Source organism: Protopterus annectens, chromosome 5.part0 (assembly GCF_019279795.1).
Source record: "Protopterus annectens isolate FY-2018-M chromosome 5.part0, PAN1.0, whole genome shotgun sequence".
NCBI lineage: Eukaryota > Metazoa > Chordata > Ceratodontiformes > Protopteridae > Protopterus > Protopterus annectens.
The window spans coordinates 1,644,403,458-1,644,425,708 of NC_056735.1; the positions used below are offsets into that span (position 1 = coordinate 1,644,403,458).

The 22,251-nt window shown below is 41.0% G+C and overlaps 1 protein-coding gene across 2 annotated transcripts in view; it reads left to right on the forward strand.

Annotated features, from left to right (window-relative positions):
* The window catches only part of MIS18A (MIS18 kinetochore protein A), a 234,974-nt gene that overhangs the window by 51,617 nt on the left and 161,106 nt on the right, over positions 1-22,251 (forward strand). The gene's annotated exons all lie outside the window — the stretch shown is intronic.

Genomic DNA, 22,251 nt, shown 5'->3' on the forward strand with positions numbered 1-22,251 from the left:
GAGTCCGTCATTTTCTTCGCCAGTGGTTCTAAATATAATGCAAATAACAAAGGGCCTGATTCCTCTAATCAAGCAGAAATGATCAGTGAGGACCACACCCATTTTAATTTTCTCCTCCGATCCCTCATTTATTCTAATCAGGAAATGCAAATGCTTCCACTACCCTCCTCATAAAGTCCCAGCTTACTCTGTCAAATGCTTTCTCTCGATCAAAACTACCACCACTAATGGTATCTTCTTACATTCTGCTTCCATCTGGATCATCACTGTTCTGTCAGTGTTGTCAAATGTTTGCCTCCCCTCCACAAAACCACATTGATCCGTATCTATCAATTTTGGCATTTCTTTTGTCATTTTTGTAGCCATTATAGACATGAATGCTTTATAATCCTGGTTTAGTATTGAAATGGGCCTGTATGTAGCTGGGTCTGATGGATCTTTACTCTTTAGGTATTACAGCTACCACTGCTTGCTTCCAGGATGTTGGCACTTCTCTTTAAAATACTGAGTGTAGAGTGTATCTTGTACATCTTTAAACACACTTTTATCTATTAATGTGGGATACTGTCAAATACTTTTTTGTAGTCTATCCGTGCCATACTTAGATTCTTCACCTTTTTACTGTTCTCCATTGTAATTGTATTTTACAACAAATTATCCTTTTTTTCCATATGATTTTATAGGTTCATAGGTGTGTACTAGACTAATGGCCCTGGAGCCTGTACAAGCCTAGCCCATAGGATTACCCTGGCATCGTGCCACCCGACCTTTAATTCCCAGTGCCTCTGTTGAGTAAAGCCTCTGGAGTTATCCCTGAGGTGAATTTTCTATTTCCCATCCACTCATCAAGATTTCTATGATGGCCAGTGAGGTGCTTTGCTTGACATGTATGGGAAGTCTATTCCATAGCATGGGCAGTTTCTAGGTTATGAACCTGTCAATCCAGCATGTTCTGTTGATTGTGGTAATGAGGTTGCTCTGGAGCGTGTGGTGCGGAGGGATTGGGATTTCGTTAGATGTAGCATTTCTAACGGAGCTGGGTCAGACATGGCTTTGTAAGTCAAGCAGAGATAGCCTCTAAGTAGGCGATATGAGACAGAGAATAGTTGAAGTTTTTTTTAGTCTGTTCATTTAGGACAAATGTTTAAGGCTTAGGATCCTCTCTGTGAGGTACTGTGCGGCCTCTCCAGTTGTTACAGGTGCCAAATGGGGTATTGTACTCAATGACTGGCCTAATGAGGGAAGAGTAGAGGGAGACAATGACCTCTCTCTTCTTGGATGCAAAACCCTTAGTATTGAGGTGTGCCACATAGAAGGACTTTCTGATCAGAGTGGCAATGTGGTGGTCAAAAGAGAGGTCGCTGTCAACCTGTGTTCCCAGATCTCTTATAACGCCTTTTGTGTTCAAAGGGATGACAGATTTTTTGGCATTGAGCTTAAGGCCATGGTTCTGACCACCAGTCATTGGTCTCAGTGAGGCCTTTTTGTAGGATGTCAACATCACTCGGGAAGTTAATAATAGCTTTCAATCATCTGTGAACTTTGTCAGCCAGAGTCCCTTCATGTTGGCCTGGACTTCAGAGAAGTAGATACCATACAGGAGAGGACCCAGGACCCGAACCCTGTGGGACTCCACTCTTGACTGGTCAGCAGTCTGACTTGGAGTCAGCTACTTTCACACTGTTGGCTCTACCTGTGAGCCAGTTTACAACCTACCTAGTGATATAGGGGTTGATGCCTAGCTTAGTGAGGTTTTTATATGATTCCCGAGTGGGGAATGGTATCAAAGACCTTGGCCAGCTCAAGGTAGGCTGTATGAACCGAACCACCTTGTCTTCATCCACAGCTCTGGTGACTGACTCAAAGAAGTTGACCAGGCATGATCTACCCTTCACAAAGCCAAACTGTGTGGGGTCCAGAGTTTGGACTTTCCTGTATATTTGTTTATTAGGTCCATGATGATGCATTCCATAGCTTTGCATATCAGACTCGTCAGGCTAAAGGGGCAATAGTTCCCAGGGTCTGTAGTTCCTCCTTTGTGGAAGGGGATGACTGTAGCAGTGCGCCATTTGGTAGGGACAAAGCCTGAGGTGAGGCTGTGATTGAACAGGGCACACAGGTGCGGTGCCAGTTCACTCTGTAGTTCATGTAGAACATAGCCAGGGATATTGTCAGGTCCCATAGAAGCTGTATTCTTGACCTTGGACAGTGCTGTTTTAACCTGTGCAGCAGTAATACTGGGTGCCTAGCAATCTACTGGTGGTGTGACTGGTCCCTTGGGGGGAGAGGGGTAAAGTTGGCAGTGAGTCTGTCAGCCAGTATATTGGCAATATCTGTTGGCTCGGTATAGGTGGTACCATTGTGCAGTATCTCAGAGCAAATCTGGGTGTTGCCATGGATATTCTTTACATAACTATAGAAGGCCTTGTGGTTATCTTTACTACCTGTTGCAGTTCTGTTTTCATAGCTAGCTTTAGAGGATTTGATGAGGGATCTCTACTTTTTGAGGCTGATAAGGGAGTTTTTCCAGTCTTGGGACATCACCTTATTCCGCATCAGTTTCCTCTTCCTTTTGTAGAGTTTGTTTATGGCAGGGGCCACCAGATTGGCTTCCTTTTTTTGGAGGAGAGCGTCTTGATTGGGTATGGTGAGCTCCATGCATTTGTGTACATGTTTGTACAGTGCATTGGTGTATGATTCGGCAGTCATGCAACTGATCTCTGTTTGCATGGGTGCCGTTAAGTTTGCCACCGCTGTTTTTAGGAGCCCGGTCAGCTTTGGAGAGGTTTTTCATGGGACTTACCTTTGCGGGGGTGGGGGTGGAAGGGATGTAGATTTCCAAGGTGATTAGTTTGTGGTCGATCTAACCAGGGAGGAGTTGACTATTGGTGTAGAGCAACGGTTGCCCATGTTAGTAATGACCAGGTCAAGGATGTTGCTACCTCTAGTGGGGGTAAGAATAAGCTGGTCCAGGGCATTGGATTTAATAAATTCCAGGAAACGTTGGGCAAGTGTATTGGTACATGAGTAGTTTTCCCAGTTAATGGAGGGGTAGTTGAAGTCACCCAGAATGAGTGTGTTAGGTTGGACCCTAATATTCTCCAGGATGCTTAGGAATGTGAAGTGCACCCAGAATGAGTGTGTTAGGTTGGACCCTAATATTCTCCAGGATGCTTAGGAATGTGGAGTGCGAGTCTTGGGACATGGTTATGGACCTATAGCAGGCTACGGCCATTATAATTTTTTGTTACCCTTTTGTTCTATTGCCACGATTGGATTGAGTTTTTTTCTAAATGATTATAAACTGCGATGTTTGCTCTGAGAGTGTTGATGGAAGTACAGAAAAGGTCAGAAGGAGTTGCATTGTAATTTTGTAGACTTGGCGAAAGCATATGACAGGGTGCCTAGAGAGGAGTTGTGGTATTGTATGAGGAAGTCGGGAGTGTCAGAGAAGTATGTAAGAGTGGTACAGGATGAGGTTAGTATGACAGCAGTGAGGTCTGCGGTGGGAGTGACGGATGCATTTAAGGTGGAGGTGGGATTACATCAAGGATCAGCTCTGAGCCCTTTCTTATTTGCAGTGGTGATGGACAGGTTGACAGACGAAATCAGACAGGAGTCCCCGTGGACTATGATGTTTGCAGATGACATTGTGATCTGTAGTGAGAGTAGGGAACAGGTGGAGAAGGCCCTGGAGAGATGGAGATATGCTCTAGAGAGAAGAGGAATGAAGGTCAGCAGGACTAAGACAGAATATATGTGTGAATGAGAGGGAGGGTAGAGGAATGGTGAAGATGCAAGGAGTAGAGGTGGTGAAGGTGGATGAGTTTAAATACTTGGGATCAATAGTTCAGAGTAATGGTGAGTGTGGAAGAGAGGTGAAGAGAGTACAGGCAGGGTGGAGTGGGTGGAGAAGAGTGGCAGGAGTGATTTGTGACAGACAAGTACCGTAATATATCCTATTTACTTCTGTTATGTTGCATGATTTTTATGAACAGTCCTAATTACTGTGTTCATTTGAAACTTCTAACTCTTTGGGTTTTAGTAACTTTCTGTAGTCTGTTTCATTCATTGATCTTAATATGTCTGTCTAGCAACTCTTCTTTTGGATCATTTTCTTCTGAACTGAGGGCTTTGTTCTCCATTTCCTGCGGGCATACAGAAAGTTCCAGAGCATCTTCCTGTGTCACATTTTCTATAGTTTCATCCTGTGTCATCCGTTGCTGTCACAGGAATTTGCTGGCCTATCGCTCTACAAGATTGACTGTGTCAGAGTTGCCACAGTTTCCTGTTCTTTTCCTTGCTGTGCAACTCCAACTGAATTTTTGTACTTATTTCCTGTGAAAGGGCCCAAAATATCTTCATATGGCAACTGATCAGATGTTTCCCGCGCCACTGGTTTTTCCTTAACTTGGGGATCCATTGCTCTGTCCTGCTGTGGTGTTATCAGAGTTAGATTTTCTACACTAAATCATTCCCTTTGCAGGTAGTCCATAACCTCAGATCTGAAGTAGTTAACTTCATTTGATCAGCAACCTCTGGGTATCTGATCCGTCCTGGATCCGAGCTGGCAGCTTTCCAAGCTCCTCCCCTTACCCACAATACCCTGCTAACTCCCTCCAGTCCTCAGATCTCGTTTGCCGCGGCGTCTGTAAGCACGAGTGACGAGCTCCTTGCGATTAGGTGAGATAAGGATAGGAATTTTCGCTACCTTTTTACCAGTTTAAAAAGTGTGTGATAGTTGATCCCTTAGACTAGTTTAGTTTAATTTTACTTTAGTGTATTCCCCTTCCCCTTATCTGTGTTTTAGGGAGTGTGATTGTGGTAGACATGGCCGAAGGCCCTAAGGCCATCTTTTCCAAATGCTCTGAGTGTGGCCATAAGCTGTCCCCAGCCGATGGCCACACTCAGTGCATTCTTTGCCTGGGGGTTGCACAATTGACATCAGGCTGCCAGATATGTGCTGCCTTTAAGAAGATGGTGTATTGCAGGGTAAGTATGCAGACGCAGAAGTGTTTCTAAAAGGCTGAGATTTACTAGTGAGGAGTCTTGGGGTTAGGTAAGGATAAAGTTTGTTGACCCCTTCAGCATGTGTGGGTGCGTGCGGCATTGTTATGCTGCTTACCAGCTCTTTAAAGTTCATTTTAAATTATGTTCTGCAGTTTCTTAAGACTAGAAGGTTGTATGTAGTACTCAAGTGATAGGGTTATGAATAGAGACAACAGCGGATGCTGGTTTTATGGGTGTGGTGATTAGATAAGGGGACTCTTGATTTTAGTATAGTAGATAAATTTAGTGAACAAGAGTGTCAGAAGTGAGTTTGGTCAAGGCAGATGAAGTACTTGGAGGATGAAAGAGGTGATATGTTGAGTTACGAAGGAGTAAGTGGAGGATGAGAGAGATGATATGTTGAGTTACGAAGGAGAAAGTGAAGTTGTTGGGTAAATTATATTGTGAATAATGGAGGGAGAGCATGTTCAGTGATTGTGATAATATACTCTCTGCACTACTGACTAAATGGGAGGAAAGTTGCATGTAGCTGTAAACAAGTACAGAGTTGTAGGAATTGTGACAATAGTAATAGGAAACAAATTGCTGCAGGTAAAATCCACAAGAACTTTAATCTAGAAACTTTTTGAAATAACTTGTTTAAAACTGAGAGACAAGAGCTTTCGTTCACAAAATACATGAACTTCATCAGATAAACATTGCTGGAAGTACACACACTGTTTGTAACTTTTGTGTTCAATCATGTTACTGCCAAGCCTCCAGGAAATGAAGCATTATTTTAAAGGAGCCACCACAAATAAATTCATTGTGTAGCACTGAGTCAATTCAATTGACAAAATTTGAGAACAAGGAACAATATATTTAAAAAAGTGTGTGTGTGTGTGTTTTTAGGACTCCTCTTTCCAGTGCTTTTAACTTGAGCAAACATGCTATTGAAACATGTTCATTGAGTGCAGGCCAATTATTGGCATTCAAACGCAGCTGCCGATATAGTTCACATTTTTCCAGCAATAAGGTCCATGGACTTTCATTACTGTTGGAAGGCATTTCTTCCAAAATACAAAATTTGAACATGTGGTGTGGGTAACATTTTGTGTGTTTGTAGAGGATGTCAGTCTCTCTCTTCATTCTGATTTCATACAAATGTTCATATATTCTGTCCCTTAGTCTCCTCTCTGTTTTTCTTGTATAAAAACAAAGGCAGAACATACACAGTACACAGTATACCACCTTTGTTGTACAACAATTGAATCTGTTTCTTGTAGCAATCTCCTGGTTGTTTAAAGCAATTTCATGGCACACCAGAATATTGGGGCAGTGGGGGGGGGGGGGGGGGTAACAACCACACTTCATCCCCATAAATTCAGAATTTTGCTTATGTTGGTGTTTGGACAAATTGTGTTCTAATATTGTTTTTAAATGCCTGCCCCTTTTGAACATCACTCATGGACCGGGCCCCACGTAATCACGAATGGTATTCTGTTTTAGGAGAAGACACCAATTCTTTTCTAGAATTGATTTAAAGGAGAGATCTTCAGTAGAATAGATAAAAAGATTTCTGGATTTTACTTGCAGAAGTTTGTTTCCTTGGGCCTTCCACTTGTGTTCGATAAGAGATCCTCAGGATAATTAAGGCATGACCTGAAAGTATTCACTGAAAAGCAGTGATAGTATTGCGAAACAATTTTTAGTCGGACATTACAGAAAAGTGTTTGATACATAACTTTTGAAAGACTGTGACAGATGGTGACAAATTTGCTTTGCTGCAGGCATTTAACAGAATAAACACTGCCCTCCTTGTGATACCAGCCATAACAGATGGAGAAGGAGAGTAGCAGAAGCTTTGCAGGTGGTGTGGAACATTGTTTCTAATAGCCAAGGCTAAAAGTGGATAAGATCATAATTTGTCAAGCATATTTCTTTATGTAGTCTTGTGCTTCCTGTTTCTGGCCCGTTTGTGCATTGTGGTCTTGTACAAGACCTCTTCTTTTTTTTTTTTTTGCACCAGACTTGGCTAAGCAGTCCCATGGTTCTACATTTTCCCGCCTTTGCTAACTCCCATTTCTTTCTTGGCACTCTGTAGCCATAACTGATGCATTTTTCTCTAGTTTAGAGGCCCAGAATATTGTCTGCTGGAAGATTCTCTTCTTGGTGGCCTTCACCTGTCCTTTTGCTTCTTGTACATTTAAACCCTTTCCACCTGTCTCACCTTTTTTTCATCCCCTGGGACACCTGCTGTTGCACCCCACATCATTTTTTTTGCGCTGGGTGGGCATGAGCCTTATTACTTAGTAAACTGGCTTCTGAGGTGAGGGCTGAGGTGTGGATGGGCTATCATCCGAATAGACCTGAAGTGGAGATGCTGACCTGTGTGTTGCTCTTTGACAGCCTGACATCTGTTAAATTTTACTATTGCCAAACTGACATGGCATGTGTGCGTGCTATAATGCATGAGCTGATCCTGACATATCACACTGAAACTCCTACCTCTGCCAGGTGCCAGTCATGCATCAAGTTGGGTTGCCATTGTCTTCCCAGGATGAGAGAGCCTTCACTGGCTGCTCATTCCCACACTTCCTCACTAGTTACTCCAGTGACTGAGTTTTTTAATCAGTCCCAGGTCATCGTCAGGATTTTATTGCAGTGTGCTGTGGAGCTGACATGGTGGTTATTACCTCTTTTTTGTATAATTAAGCTGCAGCCCATATTTATGTGGAACCTTGTTTATTCATTCACTAGAATTTAGTTTTCCTAAGGATTAACCCTGGTTTCTCCTAAAAGTAGTGTCAGAACTGGCTTCTTCAAGAATCATAACTGCAACAGTTAATCATAATAGTTTAGTGTTTCTTCATCCTGGCAGGATTTTTCTGAGCTGAGCCTTTCCTGATGAGACACGCAGCAGTTTGGAGAGCTCGCGTCTGCTCCTCCCTTTCTTGGGCAAACTGCAAAGTTGCTCACTTAACATGGTGTGAGACTCTCCTGTAAGACTGATTGATATTAGGCTTGCTTCTGTTTAGTGTTTCTGACAGTAATGAGTACCACAGTCCCTTCATTTTGTGCTGGTGACATTTTTGTTGAGAAGACACCTGTGCACAGTTTGTAAAGGAAAAAAAATACTTTTGAAGAAAATGTTTCTTCCATCAATAGCAGCAGCAGAATTCTCTTTTATGAAGTATGTTTGTGGTTAGCCCCTCACCCCCAGTTAAGTATGCTTGTGGTGGACTGTTTGTTGTAAAAAAACAGTAACCAACATTGATTGTTTTATTTGGTGCTTAACTTTGTTGAAACCAGTTTAATAAAGCTTATTAGACTGAGGAAAGAAGTAAAGGCTCATCTTCTTACTTGACATAAAAATATCAAATTCATTAAAGAAGCACTTTAATACAAAGGTGCATATCAAACATAAAAGCATGCTAACTTGGAAAGGGAAAAGATGAACAAGACAAGAAGAAAAACCTGAGAACTGAAAGGTCAGAACAGAAAAATGTATGGAAGTGGCCATGTATTCTAGTTTACACAGAAAGGCAGGCCATTCGCAAATTCCACGGAAAAAAAGGGGTGTGAGGTTATCCTTTGTCAGTTAACTTCAACCAGTAGAATGTAGCCACAGACTCAAGTCACATTGGCACCCAGACTTGCCTAGACCTCCAACTCCTTCTACAGTCCGTAATGCCTGGTGCCTTCTCTCTCTTCATTGCCACTCTACTCCCTCAGTAGAGGTTGAGTAATCTCAGATCTGCAAAGTGCATTCCTTCCTGTACTTTAGTTCAGTGTTGATAGTTTGGCTTGCTGCAGTGTTTCTGTGTTTTGGACCATTATAGTAGTGTGTTTTCTAATTTTTCTTGAAAGTTGACTGCTTAGTTTGATCTTTGCCCTCACTTTAAGCACAGCTGTTCAGCACGTTTTTCAACATTTCCACATTTTGGCTAATTTTATAGCTTCGCTGTTGGTCTGCAGATATAGTAAACTCTCAGTTAACCAGAAATCAAGCAAGCAGAATTCTCAAGCAACCAGAAAACAAAAATCGAAGAAATACAGATCCTGAGGTGGAATGCACCATTTCTCTCCGAGGAGGGATTAGGATGCAAAAGAAGCAGCCTGTGGTTGGGCATTAGTCTCACCAAGTCACAGGTGAGTGGCACCCTTCATGATGGGTGTGTAGGATCATCCTTTAAGGTGGTAAAGTTTCTGGGTGCCACACCGTGATAGTTTGCTTACTCCCCCAGCCCACAAAGTGATCGGTTATAGCCATTGTAAATGTCATTACAGCTGGGATGCCAGCAAGTGCACAAGCAGCTTTCATTGCTGCCTGAATGACTGTCCCTCTGGACAGCTTCCCACTTCTGTGGCTCTGGAGGACTTCCTACCATGGAGGAGCAAATGCACTCTAGTCCATTTGGGGGAGGCTTGATGGTTGGCGAGCAACGAAGCAAAGACAACTTAGAAAACATTGTTCTGCTTAAACATTTCCTCATGCAGTGGGCAGATTGTAACTGTAGACTGTGCAGATTAAGATGGATCATGTCTCTTCCCCATTTGTTGATGTGACAGATGGGAACCATTCTTGGACCATTTCTGTCTCCATCAGCTCCAGTCTCCATTCTGATTGTATCTAGGTCAACTGATTTTCGGCATGTTTTTTTCATTCCCATTGACTGGAGCCTCAGTGTTGATGGCTGTCGACATTGTATGACCTCAGAAATTATCTTCACCACTGTGTTGGAATGTGCTCTCCTTCGGCACTGTGTCAACATTAAAGGCTTAAGGTCAACACCTTGAAACATTTTACTCTGCTGTCCTATACTACCCCCAATTTTTCCACCCACCCCCAGATCATCTAAATTTTTCAAACTAGCCACACTCACTACTCAACATCAACTAATAAAAAATCAGTAGTTTACACTTCACATACTTCTTTAACCTATCTGTCCACTAAGTATTCTCATATCCTCCCCCCATTCTCTCCTCTCCCTGTCCAGTACACCTTTTACCCCCTTCTACATATCCTATAGCTCACGTTACTTTCTTCTCAGTACCTAAACCCTACTTAATCTACAAATTGCTTTTCACTTCCTAATTTTAATTTCTAGGGTGTAACGTCCCTTTATTTATGAATTTATTCCCCCAGGCTGTAATGTACATAGACTGGATAGAACAAACGGGGACTGGATAGAACAAACGGGGAGGTGGAATAGCTATTATATTTAAACATAACCTCATACTATAACGTCTAGATCAAAACATCCCAGTTATTTAGTAACTTTGAGATACTATTTACCAAACTCAAAATCAACTTGAATAAATACTCATTTATAGGTACCTATATTCCTCCATGAAATAACATTGCCACAATTGAAAACATTCTCCATTGGACATCCTTAACTCTTCTTTATGAAACAATTATAATGGGTAACTTTTAACACTTGATTAGTTTACCTGCAATTCAGCAAACCCTACTAACTTTATCAACCTGCACGGCTTTACCCAAATTATACAAACTACAACCAGAATAGAAAAAACCTCCAAAAGGTAGATTATCCTGGCTGGGTCCTAACTTACAAACCCTCAAATGCTCATCAATCTGGCGGTCTGCCCGACAGCAGCAATGATCACCTCCCAACCTACATATTTAGGCAATGTATTAATCCATTCCAAAATACTATCTGCTGAGAAGTTCATAGCAAAAAAAAAAAAAAAAAAAAAACTTCAGTGCTCAAACCTTCATCTCTACCCTCCAACTCTAACTGGACTCTTTTAAAGACTTTACTCCTGCCATTGACTATTTCAACTCCACTTTTTTCAACATACTAAATAAACTAGCACCACCTAGAACTAGAAGAACAAAGTCAAATTATGCCCCATGACTAACTAAGGAAACTAGAGTACTACTTAAACTGGGAGATAAAGCCTGGGATCAGTGGCATATAAACAGATTTCAAATCAACCGTGAATCTTTCCAACTTTAGAAATTTAGGCAAAAAGCAATAAGACAAAAAAATAAATAAAACTACACAGCGACATTCAACTAAAACACCAGAAAAAACCCAAAAATGTTCTGGTCAGCAATCAAACTTATCCAACTGGGTCAACCACTGGCACCAACCTCATCTTCCACAAATATAGATAGCATGGTTTCAGTGAAGTATTTGTTAAATTGTGTTGCAGTACTATCAATTTCAAATAACATCTGTATGCCTCTAACCATTCCGTTAGCGCCCAGCAAGGATGACATTACCTTCTCCTTTAACCCTGTTCCAACTAATATCATAAATTGCTCAGAAAACTTAAAACCTGCAAGCTGGCAGCTTAACAGAATATCTTAAGCTAGCAGCTGAGGTAATCTCCTATCCTATCTCCATTCTCATCAACCACTCTGTCAGAACATCATGTCCCACTTGTTTGGAAAATCTCATATATAATCCCACTACACAAAGGAGGTAATGCAGCTGAACTCTCCAATTATAGGCCTATAGCTATTTTATCCTCACTGTTCAAAATATTAGAAAAATGCATTCACACACAACTTCTGCACTATTGCTTAGCTAACAATCTACTAGCAGCATGGATTTCATCCCAACCATAGTACCACTACTGCCCTTCTAAGTTTTACTAATACCATCAATCAGTATAGGAATGAAGGTAAAGTAGTATCTTCCATCTTCCTAGATCTGTCTAAAGCTTTTGGTACAGTCTCCCACCAGAAACCTCTAGCTATGCTCTCTGACCTAAAACTCAGTCACTCTTCTTTTGCTTGGTTCCAGAGCTGTCTAACTGGTTTGACAGCAAGCTCTTAAATTGCAGCAAGACCTGTCTTTTTACTGCCCGTTACCTTGGGGATCCCACAGGGTTCTATTCTAGGTCCCCTTTTCTTCAGTATTTTTACAAATAATGTTCACGCTGCTACCCACCTTGCCTCACTTGTCCAGTGTTCAGATGATTGTACTCTTATCTGTGCCATTCCTACCCTACAACGACTAAATGATACAACACAACAGTCGTCGTTTGCTGTGGAGTCATAATGCATAGCCAATTTTTAACCCCTGATTAAACCAAACTTATGCTCTTTCAAGCCACTAGAGCCATTGATTCCCCTCCTGCTTCTTGTATCACTTCTAATATTATCACTACAGTACCCAAACAAAATTCCTAGGTGTGGTAATCAACAATAATATGAAATTTGATATACATATACCACAAACTATAAAAAAGGTTTGTATAAAGCTAGGTACCCTGTACAGAAGCAAACCATTTCTAACCAACACTACAAAACAGGCAGTTGCTAGAACCCACCTACTTTGTACTCACCTATATGCCTCTCCCATTTTTACCAATCTAAAGAAATCTGACGTAGGAAAACTAGAAGGCTGCTACAACAAAACAGACAGATTTGCCACAAATTCTCCATACAGATCCCTCCACTGCTTGGTTCTGAAACAACTCAGCTGATAATTACCCCATCACTTATACCCATTTCACAGTGGCCCATAGACTACTACACCAACCTGAAAAAAAAACCTCATCCCCAAAACCTACTCCAACCCTATTACAATAATTAGTCTTGCTTTCTTCTAATAGATTTGTTGTACAGATCCAAATATTTAACAGTTGGCTGTGCCCATGCTCTACCTGTGGCTTAACCCACTGCTACTTCTGTATTTTTTACCCTACCGATACTTTTTCTTCTCACTCCCCACCTATCCTCCCCCTTCATTAATTACCTTAGTATCATACTTTCTCCACCTAACCCTTAACTGTTTACTTTTATGCCTAACTGTACATCTATTCCTTTATATTAAATTCTTCTACCTCATTTCTCCTCTCCCTCCCCCCCAACGCTCTCCTACCTCTCCTGTAATTGCCTTCCTACAATTCTCCCGTCTCTCTTTCTTTTTTGTATTCATCTCTCCTCACCCATTGTCATCATTGTGTATGTACTTCAGGAGAATTCTAATGAGAGATTGCATTTAAGAATGTTTTTGATCCATTATTGTTAACTTGATAATACCCAAGAGGTATCGTATTGTCATTGTACCGACTTTTGTAATCTTTATATCAAAGTTATAATGTTATGCATCTGTGCATTTTTGCTTTTCTTTTCTTTATATCCATGTAATTTTTGCTTGCTCTGTTTTTATCTATGTAATTTTTGTTTTGGGTTATGAAGCTTTTCTCCTCGGGCTTCTGCTGAAAATGGGTCTACACTTAGACTTTCCTGGTAAACAAATGTCAAATAAATAAATTTGTTTGCATTCAAGCATTGAGGAGACCAGACTTGAACTGATGAACTTTTCAACGTTGAGGGATCCCCCTGTCCTTATTGGTGCCTTCTTTTCCTCTGGCAGGGCTACTTTGTCGATTTTCATGGCACAGACCAGGGTATTGGTGATTGGTCCTGCTTGGACTTTGCACTGTCTAGTGTAAGCACAGCTGGCTTCTGTGAGTGCAATGCTCTTAGCCCAAAACCTGTGTGTATCTGTGCTTGAGACCTCCGTCCCTTTCTGTTAGGTGAGAAGCTTGAATGGCCAACAGGAATTTTTCCATATATCTTGGCTAATGCCATCTTCCTCTTTCTCCTAGGCTTCTCTGCCACACAGGAGAGGAGTTCAAGATTAGTGCAGGAGAAGGGACATTGATTCCCTGTGTAAAAATAGGAATGTGCGCAGGAGCTATGGTACTTGGAGCCCCTCCACTACCCACCACTAAATTGAAAGCTTTTAATCTTACAACTACCAGGAATATTTGAGTCACATCACTGGTGCCAAGTGGATTAAAATATTCAAAAGGATTGCACACATGAATTACTAAACAGTTCATGCGGTTTCAGGAGCATGCAGGAAATGTGTACTGCTGCTCTGTTTATGGGGCTTCATCATCCACCTCCACCCACAGGTTCCAGACTGAACATTGCAATAAGCAGAGTCCTTGACTGAACACTTGGACCCTTTTCTCACCACACACTGGGTTTGTCTTCCCAGAGCTCCCTTCACCACCATAACTGTACTTTTGAATAAATCTTTGCATTCACACAGACATGTGTCTTCATTTCCAGGGAAGGCAAGTCATTTTCTTTATTTACAATTTGACTGGGTTAGTTCTACTAGGCCAATGGGGAGCTGAGGTGGTATTCATCATACTGATTAGGTTGGCCAGGACACCAGTGAACTGCTGTACTCTTTCTGAGCACTAGGTGGTGCCAGAGGGCTTTAAAAAGTGCTTGGAGATTTCCAAGATGAGCAGGAAAAGAAGAAAGTTTGAGTAGTGTACTACCGATTACTGAAATGTAGTAAGCAAATACCACATAGAGACTACTGACAAATGGACTCTGCGAGAGAGGTGTTAAGAGTTTGAGGAAGGAGGTCTGGAAACTCCTGTATTGCTGGAGATGATGGACTGAAATGAGCTAAATTATGCTGCTGAAGAGGAAAGGAAGCTGGAGTACAGTGGTAGATAGTATTCCTCTGTTACCTCTCCTGGCATGCCACCGGATGAATTTGGAGAACGAGCTGGAGATTAGCAGGAGGTTCTGACAGCAGTTTGGGAGTATACTTTTGTTTGGTTGGTGGAGTAGCTGGTTTTAAATGTATGCCTTGGAACAGGGTGGTGTGATGATTTTAAACGTTTATATATTACAGTAAACTCTCAGTTAACCAGCACCCATGGGAATTGGTAGATGGTGGATAACTGTTTCTTGTTGCTAGAGATTTACTGTTAAAACTAGGCCTGACTTATACTGTACCCTATACTATTTGTTTGGTTTGACTTGTTCTTAGGTTGGAGAGAGAGTGAATTTATTCCTGTCTGTCTTTCTTAAAACTCTAAAAACGTAAGGTACGTTTCTGTGGGGGGGAAATAAAGTTCAACACCTGAAAATTGTACCGAATTTTTCGATATTTTTTTGCTGGTTGCTTGAGTGTGTCTGTTGTTTGAGTTCTGGTTAACTGAGTTTGCTGTATGCAGAAATTGTAAACAAAGGAAAGAAAGATGCTGTGACTGAAGCAGAAAGAAACAGACTGTTGCAAGGCCAACAAAACCAGAAGAAAAGACCAGTGGTGAGAATTGAAACAAAGGACAATGACATTAATAGGTATAAAGTTATAGACAGTATTTACTTGGGGTTTAAAATATAGGACATAACACTGATGCAGTTAGGAACAGAAGACTTTTATGAATTACTTTTGAAACTTGCTTTACTTGAAAAATGTATGAATGAAATTGATAAAAAGCTGATTTGCACTCTGGAATGAAGATACTTTTTAGAACTAAGGACTGTACTTGAGGAAAAGTGAATGTGCAGTTCAGAAGAACATCTGACATAGTGGGACTTGCTAGACTTTTTTCTGTCTAATAAGGTGCATGAGATTAAACAAATGTGTAATGTAAGAAATGTTTGGACAGGAGGGGGGTTATGGGGGAGAAATGGAGCATATTTCAAATATTATAACTCTGAATGGTATACTGGGAACAGTCAGGTATTTGGTTTCAACCTAAAGCATTTTTTTTGGGGGGGGGGCACTTGGTCAATATGGGGAAATGATATATCACAAAAAATGTAGACCTAAAGTATAGGAAATGCAAAAAGGAAATGTTAGAAGAGGAAGCTATTTCACAAGAAAGACCGAGGATAATGTAACCGAATATACTGGTGGAGGAAGTGTTGTGGGGGAGATAACTGAAGAAGAAAATGTACCTACTTTGGAGAAGGAGAGAAAATGTTTTACAAAGTATTATCAGTGCAATATATAAACATGAGACAGAAGAACATGGAGCTAATGTTAAATCAACTGGAAGGAGGATGCAGAATAGGAAAAGAAAACCAACTGCAAATAATATGTTCCAATGCCTCTCTTGCAAATCTACTAACTACCACCCAACATAGCTTCACCAAAGTCGAAAACTGGCTTGCCAACCATCTCCTGATCTTAAATCCAAACAAAACCAAGTTACGTCTCTTCTACCCAACCAATAGATCTCCGACTGAAAACTTCACTATAAAATCCAATAATGGGACCATCATCTCCCCAGACACCTATACAAAGCTATTAGGAGTAAACATTGACAATAAACTCAGATTTGATATACATATCAACCAAGCCATTAAGTCAGTCAACAAGAAACTTGGGACCCTATATAGAATTAAAGCCTTCCTTACCCCGAATGCCAGGGCAGCCACAGCCCGTTCACACCTTCTCTCTACCCTACTATACGCCTCTCCTGTCCTCACTCACCTTAACAAATCTGATCTGACCAAGCTCTCATCCTGCTATAATCACATTGCCAGGTTCGTTACAGGCCTACCCTACAGAACACACCACTGTACTAACCTGAAAAAGCTTGGATGGATAGAATTCCCACACCTTCTTCACCAGTCCCAACTCATAGAGGCCTTCAAAATCCTTAAACAACCTGAGAATACCCCAGCACTAAAAAACTTAATGACTCCCTACTCCAATCTAAGCTGCCTTCGCTCAGCAAACAGACTCCTTGTCCAAACAACTAAATCTCTCAACCTAGGTGGTGACGCGCTATTTGCCAACACCACTGGTAAAATATGGAACTCTCTCCCAAATAACATCACGCTTGCAACTTCTCTAAGTCAATTCAAAAATAGTCTGAAACTCCACTTCAAGTCACACTGGCTATGTCCTTGCTCAAACCCAGACTAGCTCTGTGCCATTAACTAAAACATAAACAACTAGCTAAGATAAGTACTTTGTATACTGTGATAAAGAAATATGTATCCTGTCTAACTCTGTCATTATACTGCCTACCGTCCTTGCTAATATGTTATTAATGTTACATTTATAGTAATCTCAGAAATTGTAATGGCAGTCTTGTACTTGTATGTAAATAGCCTATGTTTTTGTTAAGTTCTTTCAGCTCATTTACTGTACCTAATTATCAGTGTAACTCTGTTGGAGCTTTTCTCCCCGGGCCTCCGCTGAAAAAGGGCATGTATCCAGTCGGACCATCCCGGTTAACAAATGTAAAATAAAAATAATAAAATAAATAAATAAGAGAGATGCAAAGAAAGGAAAGGGATGAGTTGTAAATACGGATATTGTGCTCGATAAGAAACCTGAAGGAAGAAAAAAATTCTTGCAGTATGGAGTAAAAAGATTGTAGTTAGTGGGGAGTGACTGGGTACAGGAACAGGATTTTTCTTATTCAGTAAAAAAACAAACTACAGTATTTACAAACAGAACATTGTTGTTTAGAATAAATAGAAACTGTTAATGTAACTTAATTATTTTCCCATTGGATGTAATAACAATTGTATTCATCTCTTTCTAACATATGGTAGCTAAATTAAGAAACTGTATAAATTGTAGAGGTGAATCATTCTTCCCAATACTAGATGTAACTAGTAGTAGTACCTGGCAGACTAGTGGTATGTGACATAAGGAAAAGGGAATAATATGCAAGGGTAATTGTAGTATATGCATACATTAATATGACGGAGAGGAAATACATGTTTGAAGAACTTAGAAAAAACTTTGTCTTATTAAAATCTTAAGCCATAATAATGGACATATTTAACTGCCATTTGATAATGGGATTGGGGAAAAATAACACAAGATATTAAATTTAATCCAAGAAGTTATGACAGAGGACTGAAATAGGATAGGAAAAAGAATGGATGTGTAAAAGGGGGACTTTAAACTGAAATTGATTGTGGTGTAGTCAAGGGATGAGAAATAAATGAGTTTTCAGATCATAGAGCAGTGTGGGTTAAAATAGATGACAGTGAAGTAATTTAAAGGGAGAGGAATAAAAACGCTTGACTGGAGAGATTGCTAAAACAGATGAGAAGAAAAGGGAACGTAAGGTTTTATGGGAACAACCTATGTCCTTTTGGAGTCTTCCCCAGAGATGAGAAAGTTAGCATTTTGCCAGTCCTTTCCCACCTCCCCCATGCCAGCTTCTCTAGTGGGTCTTCCGGGGTAGAATCGGGATTGCATTCTTCTAAGCCACAGAATTAGCACCTTGCCATGTCCTGCTTTGTCATTACTTTAAAGTGCTGTGTACCTTTAAGTGAATGCTTTGACGTGTCTGTTACATTTGTTTCAGCTATGGCAATATCAGTTATTAAAGTGACTAGTGTCTCTTGGTCGGCCTGCTTTGGGGTGGGTGGGGGGTGGGATGAACTTTTGTTTAAAGATTTCCCTTTTCTCTTGAGTTTCGATAGATTTGGAAATAGCATAATTACAGCTCAGTAGTGTGGGGTCTCTAAGGGTAAAGGGAGGCCCAGCTGTAAAAACAGTAGTATTTCAGATTGTGAGATGTTTCTTTATGCTATATTTTGCATTTATAATGTTTTGAAATCGTAATACATTTTTTATGATAGTTCTAGTCCTGGCTTACCAGGGCTTGATATTACACAAGCCCTCTGAATAAAGATGTATTTAGAAAGCACTGTCCATGTTGTACTATACAAGAAGGTGTTAGTGGCATGCCAAATGCTAAGCAGTTCTCCAGGCTTAGATGCTGGTTTTGGTATATTAAGTTGGCCTGTGTATACAAGTCATTGCTTCCTACATAAGCATACGCTGCTAAAGAATGTTGCTTTGTAGCCTGTACGAGCTTTTGTCTAAGCAGGAGAGTTCCTTTGTCTTTTCTCTAGTATTCGTCACTGTTTTTAAATTATTTCTGCCGTTCTTGAACTAATGTGTTAACTAAAACTAAGGCACATGTGTGCCTTAATATGTGGTATATGTTATATACCTCTCAGCTGTCCTTGATTTCAAGGGGTATCCTAGATTTTGACTCTGTTTAGGTCTGTTAATGCCTCCTAAAACTGGTGACTTTGGAGGAAATGTGGCAAATTATGTTCAAGTAATGGCAATAATTAAGAGTTATAGGTTTCTTTTATTTCACAATGTATATTAATTAACATTCTTTTATTTTGCCAATGTCTCATTAATAGTATTAATATTTTAAAAGTGTCCCTGTTTGTCCCCGATTCTTTTGAAGTTTGTTTGTGATTGGTTAAAAGCTATGGGTATATATTTGTATCACATTAACTCTTAAGGCGTCCATAAAAAAATTTCTTCCAGGTGGAAACTGGAAAACAGACTGGCTCTGTGAGTTTTACAGTGTAGTTTTATTCATGCAGATGTAATCAGTGTCCTAGGCCATATTTTTTTTAACTGTACGAACAGGTTCTTATAATTTGGTATGCATAAATAAAACTATTCTCTTTGTAAAAGTTATATAAAAGCACTCTTTAATATCTTTCATAGTTGTGGTGGTAATTTGTTTCTGGTCTGGGTACTTTCTCTGAAATTGTACAATCCTGGATGACTGACAATTTAATCACAGCTCCCAATCTAATCCTCTCTGTAAATATGGGTGACTGAGAGCAGGAAAGGTGTGAAAATACAGTTCTGCCCTCAGGTTGCTCCTTTCACTAGCATAAATTAGCGTCTGTAGTGTTTTGTACTGCTGTGTGCATGACACAATGTATGTACTGCAGAGATCAATACTGAAAGTATATTGTGGCATTGTGTATTGGCAGCTGCTTCTCAGTGGTTCAGTTTTGCTGTGAGGAGCGAGAGTAGACAATCACAGTAGTGTACTGACTCCTAATACAGCAATTACTTTGTAAGTAAAGTCCCCTTGGTCAGGAGTTCACACCAGCAGTTTCAGATATGTTGGCCGAGTTAAAATGTAGTAAACCCAGATCGGATTCTCAAATCATCATTATAAACAAATTACAAAAATGAATTGCTTACACTGTTGGCCTCAGAAATGCACTTTATTCCACTGGTATGATTTGTGAAAGATTGGTGGATTGTTCACAAAATAATTCTAAGCTTCATATGATGGCTGTTTTTTATGGGGGGAATCATTGCATGTATTTATTGCACGTTGATAACTGGGTAAGTGGGCTGGTACAATGACCCTTTTTCGGCCACTAGCTATGCCCATATGGAGCAGTAGCTGACAAATCGTAAAATCATGAGGATTTAACAAATTGCAAATGAAAATAATAAAGTTAACATAGCCATCTGAAAAATGTGTACAGTAATAATCAGAAAAAAATACATATAACCAAGGATTTGTTAGTACCGGGGCAAACAAATTAGCAAGTTATTGGCAATACGACTGAGTCCAAATTACTTCTGTGGATTTGCCAGGATTGCTTAACAAGTGGGATAAGTCGGTGTAGTTGGATGGTAACCTACCCTGCATCTCTGAAACAGTAGCAGACTCCATCAATTTTTAGATGCTGTTTAACTTGTGCCCAAAAGGCTTAGGGCCTTGCCTCTGAGGAAGGGGAGTCCATGTAGTTCAGGCTATTTTTGTGAAGTCTTTCACTTACAGCTGAACCAAAGCAAGACCTAAATAAGAACAGTCCGTTATCTTGGCTGTGGCAGATATGCAAGTTGGTTCTGTGGAGCTTGTGTTGTAGTGGTGGACAGTGACAAAGTAAGGATTTTGGAAATGATTGTACTCAGCATTATAGAGGCAAAAATGCTTTGCAATGATGTGTGCACTGGCTAGCTTAGAGAGCAAATAGGCAAGTTTTGTTTTTCGCTGTTTTGAGTATTTGGGTGTTTTGTACTAAAGTAGATGGATAGCAGAGGAAGCGTGCATTCAAGTTTAAGAATCGGGACATTTTGGGCTCTAGCTTGTCTGTCTAGCTTTTGTGGTAAGGTGGTGAGGTGCCGTTGCACAAAGTTTTGCTTGAGTTGGTACTTCAGTGTGTAGTTTGTGTGGGCTGTGAGTGAGAGTGACTGGTCAAGCAGAATGGTAGGTTGGGCTTCGTATTTCACTGTTGCAGTCCTGACTTGTGGGATTTCCTGCCGTGAAAGCCCCTGGCCTGTCCAACTACCAGAGAAAAAGATCCCCCTCAGGCTGGCAGACGTCCTATCTGACATCAGTACACTTGGGTATAAAGGGAGCCAGCTGACGCCATGATATCAGTCATTTCTTCCCATTGTAGCCCGAAGCAGTATTTCAGTGTGTCTGTCAATCTGCCCAAGAGAGAAGTCGTCTGAAAGCTAAGTACTCCATTGGGGAACACACTCTTCTTGCTTTAACCCATGTCAGATAAGATTAACTATTGACTCTGCTGTGGTAAGCAAATCCCACAGAGAGACTACCATTCACTGTATCACCTGTCTAGGCCCAGATCACAGTGTTCCAAATTATCATTTCTGTGCGCAATTCAATTCTAGGACCATTAGGTGTAGGACCGAGATCTTGGCTAGGCATCTTTGTCTGCAGTCTACTTTGCAACGTTCGATGGCGTCTGCCAATCGTCCAGAGATAGAGCCCCCTAAGCATGAGCTTAGGGCCTCAGAAGACCACCTTTCTCTGTCAGTCCCCCAAGGCTTGTGAGGTGCTTTCATAGTCCCCTTCTGCGACTGAGGTGGTGGTGCAGGCCTCTGTCAAGACTCATCCTGAGTCTGACTTACGTCGGGTCCCTTGACTTTTACACAGGTCTTATCATTTGGTTCGTCAGTTGGGTCCAGGGCTGCTCAGCAGGCCTCTGCTTCCGATGACAGCTCTTTTACTGGTGATTGTACTTTGCAGCGTCAGTCTGCAGTGGTGCCTAGGCCTTCCAGCTCCCATGCACAGAGATATCAGCAAGACCTGGTGAAGTTCGTTGACCTTATTTCCATAGTTAGATGTAGGCAACCCCCTTTGGAGTCTTTTCCAGGGGAAAGGAAAAGTGATCCTACCCTTGATCTTTTTCTGATCCTCTAGATTATGAGGAGGATTCGGACCACGAGGAAGTCTGTCTTTGAGGAAGGACACTTCCTTACTTCCTTTGAAGATTCAGATTCTGAACAAAATCTGGCTTCTGTTTTGCCCCCCCCCAGGGACATCACTTCTGGGGAAACTCTCCATGCTATGAGGGAACATTTCCAGTGGGAGACCCAGGAATACCCACAATCAAAAAAGGTTAGGGAGTTCCTTGACCTGCCAGAGCACAAATCTTTGGCTATTCCTCCTGTGTTAGTGGTTATAGAGGACGTTTTTATGGATTTCTCCTCAAATCCAGATTCTCTTTCTCCCTTTACTTGAAAACTAGAATGATTTTACAGGGTACTAGACTCACACAATTTCCTTTCCAAGAATCTTGCTGCTAATCCAGAGGTGGTCATCCCAGGACCCAAAAGAGCAAGAGCCAGTTCCTCTAAGAACCCTTTACCTGCTGACAAGGAAAGCAGGGCCCTTGACAGATTTGGGAAGAAAGTTTAAACTTCTGTCACCCTTGCCATGATAACCCTC